Source organism: Humulus lupulus, chromosome 3, assembly GCF_963169125.1.
Source record: "Humulus lupulus chromosome 3, drHumLupu1.1, whole genome shotgun sequence".
Lineage (NCBI taxonomy): Eukaryota > Viridiplantae > Streptophyta > Magnoliopsida > Rosales > Cannabaceae > Humulus > Humulus lupulus.
Genome location: NC_084795.1, coordinates 35665182 through 35672152, shown reverse-complemented (window position 1 = coordinate 35672152; position 6971 = coordinate 35665182). Strand labels below are relative to the sequence as shown.

Below are 6971 nucleotides of genomic sequence, written 5' to 3'. Positions count from 1 at the left end.
CAACTGCAAGGAGACTGGGAATTGGAACAAGATTGCCCAACACTCAAGGATTATGGAACCCAAGATAATTAAATTTGTCTTGGATGCATTTGATTTTAGAGACGATACTTCTATTTTGGATCGCTGAATCAAGATCTACTAAACATGCATATATGTTTTTTACACCTTTTTAGCATTGGGAAAACCATGAAGGATAAAAAGCCACAACATGGAATCCATTAAGGGTTGTTCGTATCAAACAAGGCAAGAGGTTAAATTTGAATGAATTTTAGAAATAAATATATTGTTTGAAGATAATTTTTATTTTATTATGATTTTCAATGGACATTTTTAATTTAACTTTTTTTATTACATCAACAACAATTTGTAGTTACTTTCACAAGTAATAAAATCCTATTTCTTTAAATGGATGCGAATTGTGGGGTGGATGTATGAAAAATGGGCTATACCTATTGCAACTCAACGAACCCTATGTCCTAAATAATGAGTTGTTCAAGGTAGCTAAATCTAGGACCGTTAAATGACAAAAGGTCAACAACATTAGAAATGACGTACCTTTGGCATCTTCGCTTTGGTCATATTTGCTATGATAGGATTCAAAGACTAACAAAGGTTGGGCCTTTGAGGGAACTCACCTAGGGTGACCTACCTTTTTGTGAATCTAGTCTCGAGGGCATAATGATAAAACGTACATTCTCTGTGATAGGAGAAAGGGACAAAGAACCACTACGGCTAGTATTTTCAAATGTCTGGGGACTTATGAATGTTCAAGTGAGGGGTGGTTATGAGTATTTCTTCACCATCATCGATGATTTCTCTAGAGACTCATGTAAGTACCTAAAGCATGAGAATTCTGAGAATTTGTTAAGAAGTTCAAGAATTCATTGCTATGTCTTTAAAACCAAATTAGGTAAAATTTTAAAGATCTTGCGATATGATAGGGGTGGAGGATATTTAGATAGCCATAACCAAGATCATTTAATTGAACTTGGAGAATTGTCTAAAGCAATTACCCTAAGGACTCTGCAACAGAACGGTGTTGCTGAGCAGCGTGAATCGAGTTTTTTTGGTTCTATGATAAGCTATTCAACTCTACCGACTTCTTACCCATATATTTTCTAGAGACACACACCACATGTGACATTTTTTAAATGTTGTGTTGTCTCAATGCTGTCTCCAAGACACCACTAATATTATGGAATGGTCGTGAACGTGGTTTCACTACCAGAAAAAATACTTTTAATAACACAAAAAATGTCTTATCAAAACATACCATAACACTTTTTGATGTGTTAAGATCGACTATGCTATCGTAGGTCAGGGTACTTTACATAACACTTTATCATTGTTATACAGATGTGTTATTATACTGTCAACGATAACACACTTTCTGTGTTATTTTAATAAATAGATAAGTGTTTAATTATATTATTTATAGTCGATTATATAACACATTTTAATACTTATAAATTTGTGTTATACTACACTTTAGTATAACACATTTTTTGTGTTATACTACACTTTAGTATAACACATTATTTGTGTTATATAATGAAGTTTGCATAACAAAATTCTTTACATAAAAAGTGTTATTGTAATAGATATTATAACACATTTTTCGTATTATTTTAATATTTAGATAAGTTTAAATTCTCATTATATATTCATTTACATAACACTAATTTATTCTATTATATTTTAATTTTTTATATAATTAAAATTAGCTTTCTAAAATATACTAGCATCATCAAATGAACTTGATTTTCCAATAACAAAAAGTAAAAACATTCAACATTGTATTAACAATCTACAAATTAGTTTAAAACATTTAACACTGTCATCAACAACAAAATGTTCTTTAAGTATTCAAGTAGTCTTAAATATTCAACATATTGAAAAGTTACTACTTTCAGCACAAAATATTGAAGAGTTTAATTTTTTACATAATAACATGTCAAAATTTGAGTAGTTGCACACTCCTACAGTACTATTTGATAGGAAAAAAATATGCAATTGAAGTTGCTTCATTGTACCAGCCACAATGATCTAATCTTCACTTCCAATTCTAGCAAAACCAACACACTCCGTGTCTTCATTGCAGACTGCAACGCAACATAATACAATAACATTCAATGTTAAATTGATAAACTAAGTCTGATTTAGTTCTTTGAAATTCAAAGTTAAGACATGAGTGAGTTATAGAGTAATAGTAGTAGTTATCATTACCAGATTCTACTTTTGCTTGCACAACTTCCAGGAGCTGCTCAATGGCAGTCTTTATTGTCATGTACCTAGGTGGTTCATACTGCTTCTTCCCTCTAAAATTAAACAAGAAAAACAGAGAAAAACAGGGCAAAACTCAAAACCTACATGCATTAATTTAAAGATCCAATCCTAGGAAGCCACAAACAGAGAAAAACTCAGAACCTGCATGCATAGGAAGATCATGAGATTTCTAGGAAGTACGAAGCATAAATGTAGAAAGACAGCTCTGACGTACTGACCTGTTCAGAAAATAAAAGTGTTACTCAATTATCAACACATAAAAAGCATAGAACAGCAAGATTAAATTGCTACTACAAAAGCAGAAAACATGGAAACAAATGACCAAAACTCCAGACAAGAGAACTGCATGTACCATTAAACACCATTCTACATATAAAGAGCAGGTTAATTGCTAAGGCAATTACTGATAGGCAATTGTTGAACTAGCTGTAACATACACAGCACAAAGTTCGTACACACAAAGAAGAGCAACAGCTAAAAGTAAAAGAACAGCAACAGCTCTTGTAGAAGTAAAATTCAGTGAAATGTGAGTTAAACTTTCTGAAGTCAGGTGGCCAGACATAAAAATAATATAATTCATCAAAAGCTTCATCACAATAATGTAACAGAGCTTTAACAGGGCCAATTAACCATTTAATATAATTTCCACCTGAATGGACCCATTATAGATTAAAGATGATGAAATGGGATAAGGAAACACTGGAAAAAAAATCATTAACCCACTAAGAGCAACTTAATTTTATTAGTATAACAACACAAAACCAGAGCAAAAACCTACAAAGAACTAATTTACTGTAATCAGTAAGTGGAATTTATGGAGAACTTTCCGAGCCCATAATAGAAACCATAACAAACTTCAACCATCAACAGAGAAAAAATCATGAAGCATAAACTAAGATGCTACAGTATTAGTTAACTTATAACTTGAATAAAAAAAATTCAAACAAATAATCACAAAAAAATTGATCTTAGATAAAAAGGCTAACACAGAGAGCTTGAGAGAGAGAGAGAGAGAGAGACCATACCTCGGTAGAGAAAGATAGAGACAAACAAAAACCAGATTACCTCCTCGGTACTACTTTTTGAAAAATTATAGAGAAACAATGCACACCTAGGGAATCTCCAAAACAATGTTAATAGAAATAAAGATGAAAAAAATGAGAAGAACAATCGAACCCTAAGGAGTTCTTTTAAATATATTAAACTTATTCACTCTTCAAACATTACTATACGCTCTATACTCAAGGGATGATCAGAAAGTCGTTCTCTTCAACACCAAAAGCTAGTTTCTTATTGTTACTAAAATCACTCCCATAAAGAAATAATATAAATCAAGAAAAACAAAAAGAACAAAGAATATAGAGAGAAACTAATTTCAGAGGACAAATAAAACAAATAAGGTCATTAAATACAAGAATTGAAACTTATCACATTTGAGAGTAAACACTACAACAAAATAGAGGTTTTATGACTTTAATTGGGAGACATTGGAAGTCTACAATGTCTCCCACTTAGTGAGACGTTGTTGCTAGGGTCATTGTAGGTATATATCCCACGTCTCCCATTGGGAGACGTGCCTCACTTCCCACGTCTCCCACTGGGAGAGGTGGAAAGTCAAACGTTGACTTTCCACCTCTCCCATTGGGAGACGTGGGAAGTGACTCACCTCTCCCAATGGGAGACGTGGGAAGTCCCTAGGAGACATCCCACGTCTCCCATTGGGAGAGGTGAGTCACTTCCCACGTCTCCCAATGGGAGACATTGAAAGTCTCCCACATTTAAAAAAAATAAATTAAATAAATTTATAATTAATATTATTTTAATTTGATTTAATAATTAATTAAATTGAAATAATATTAATTTAAATTGAAATTATTTTAATTTAAATTGAAATTATTTTAATCTAAATTTAAATTAATTAAATTGAAATAATATTAATTTAAATTGAAATAAAAAAATATATTTGTTAGATATATACAAGAAATACAATATTTGTTAGAAATATTCAAAATGAACAAATATTGCATTGTGTATGAAGAAAGAGTTAAAATATTAAAAAAAAACCTATCAACGAGGTCGGTAACTTTGGATTATCGGCAACATATATGTCGCCCATTCTTGTCGCAACTCATCAATTTGTGCCTCTGTATATGATGTGCTTGTTAGCTGCAAGAAATATAAAGTAAAATATATTAATTAATTATTTGATTACATTTATAGTTTCAAAAATAATTTGTAAATTTTAATTAATAATACCGTTCTCAAGTAATGCCTGGGACTCGCATGTTCAATCAAGTAATGCCCGTTCTCAACTAATCGTTTATTATCCTAAATAATATCGGGCAGCATTTCCCCTATAATAGTGACCTAACCATCTGCATGTGAATAACAAAACAAACAATTCAAACAACATACAATAAGTTTCTTCCTTATAGAATGCCTATATAAAATTAATTGTTTATTATCCTAGATAAAATCGGGCAGCATTTCCCCTATAATAGTGACCTAACCATCTACATGTGAATAGCAAAACAAACAATTCAAACAACATACAATAAGTTTCTTCCTTATAGCTCCGCAGCACACAGTCAAATTTCTCAGAACCTACTTCATTAATACACACAAGTTCTCAACCTTCCGTTATCACCGCAGCACACAATTTTAATCTCAGAACCTACTTCACTATGGATGAATATTTAAGATATTCAAACTCTTCTAACATTTGTTTAATAATATTAAAAGTAGAAGTAAGAGAATATATATTTACCTCTTGCAATTAATAATTCAAAAGCTAGCAAAATTACTTCAAGTAGTAATCGAATTCGCTATTAAATCCACAAACCAATATAAATAAATTAATAAATAATAAATAAAATATCACTAAATATCTAGCAATATATAACTTATTATTATAATTTTAGAAACTTAATTACCTCAAATGTGTGATTGATAGATATAGAAGTTTTGATGCAAAGTACTCTCTAAAATCTCACCACAAAAATCACAACCTACGAAATTAAATTAATTAATATGTTAAACATTACTAAACAAATATCACTAAATTCCTAATAAGTAATTGATTGGTAAACAAATAAAAAAAAACTCCAATGAGCCACTAATTATAACCTAAACAAAAAATCAATAAAAAATTTCATAACCTAAAATCTCAATAATCAACAAAAACATAAATTTTTGCATATATTTATATTTTTAAAATTATTTAATAAATTTATTTTAACATAATAACTATATATATAACAAAATAGTTAGAATTTAAAAAAAAAAAAAAAGTTTAAATATACATACAAAAATATATCTAAATTTCGAAATAAATAATGATAAAAATTAAAAAAAATCATGAACATGTATATTATAATGAAATATATACAATGTGATAGGTTAAATTAAAAAAAAACTATGAAATCTTAAATCTATAAAAAAACCTCCATGGAAAAACAAATAAATCTAACAATGTATAGAAAAAAATGCATAAAAATGTAAAATTAACACAAAATCATGTATATTACTCATCCTAATGCTAAACCTATGATTTTTTATCAAAATAATTAACTAAAATTCATAAAAATTAAAAAAAACTAACCTTGAAAACCCTAAAATCGCAGCCCCTTTCGTGCTCTCTGTTTGGTGTGCTCTCTCTGTTTGGTGTTATGAGGAAGAAGAAGACCCAAAATTCATTAAATGGCCAGGGGGACATCCAACGTCTCCCACTGGGAGACGTGGGACACGTGGCACGTCTCCCACTGGGAGACATTGAATGTATAGAGGGGTACATCCAACGTCTCCCATTGGGAGACGTGCCACGTGTCCCACGTCTCCCAGTGGGAGACGTTGGATGTACCCATCTATACATTCAATGTCTCCCAGTGGGAGACGTGCCACGTGTCCCACGTCTCCCAGTGGGAGACATTAGATGTCCCCCTGGCCACTTCTCAACCTATTTCCAACGTCTTCCACCATTTTTAATGTCTTCCAATTGTAGTCATTAATAAAAACTTTCAATGTCTTACACCATTAGACATTTAAAACCCCTGATAAATTTTAATGTCTTACACCAATGGTGTAAGACATTGTAGGGAGTCATTGTATGTCAAATTTGTTGTAGTGAAAGGAAACCAGGAAACCAGACCTATGCAACTCAGGAGAAAAAGAAAGGGAAAGGACAATTCATACTAACTAATTTGCCACCCTATATTCCATAAGAAGAACCAATATGAAGAAACAATTCATACAGTTTGTACTAACTTCTATCCCCATTTATTTCTTCTCTAAAGACCTAGCAAGGTTAATTCCTTTCTGTAAAGTTCAATACAAACATAGCATTGATGTGTAAATAGCGTTGGCAAAATTCTCTCTGTGACAGGTAACCAACAGGGCATCAAGTATGGCATCCAAATTAACAAGTAGAATGTGAATATGGCTGTTAGTGGTCCTTTATAAAGCCCATGATATTCCTCTTATTCTCCCAAAGTTTCTCTTTCTTTCTAAGTTAGAAGTGGGAAATGTGTTTAGAGTTAGGTTATGGGAAGTTTAATGGAGGGGCTTTTTTCTCTTTTTAAAATCTCTTTCCCTGGTATTTTCTTATCTTGGGGTGATAATATTTCTAAACTTTCTATGTAACACTACTGGGTTTTGCTTTTGCTGGTATTTTCTTATCTTGGGGTGAT

General features: G+C 31.3%; 1 long non-coding RNA gene across 1 annotated transcript; it reads right to left on the bottom strand.

Moving 5' to 3' along the window:
- Nucleotides 1-1842: 1842 nt before the first annotated feature.
- Nucleotides 1843-3387, bottom strand: LOC133821048 (uncharacterized). Its single transcript, XR_009887281.1, has 4 exons — nt 3312-3387; nt 2428-2504; nt 2227-2318; nt 1843-2102 (listed from the first exon to the last, which is right to left on the bottom strand). It is a non-coding gene; the product is annotated as an uncharacterized LOC133821048 (long non-coding RNA).
- Nucleotides 3388-6971: the final 3584 nt, after the last annotated feature.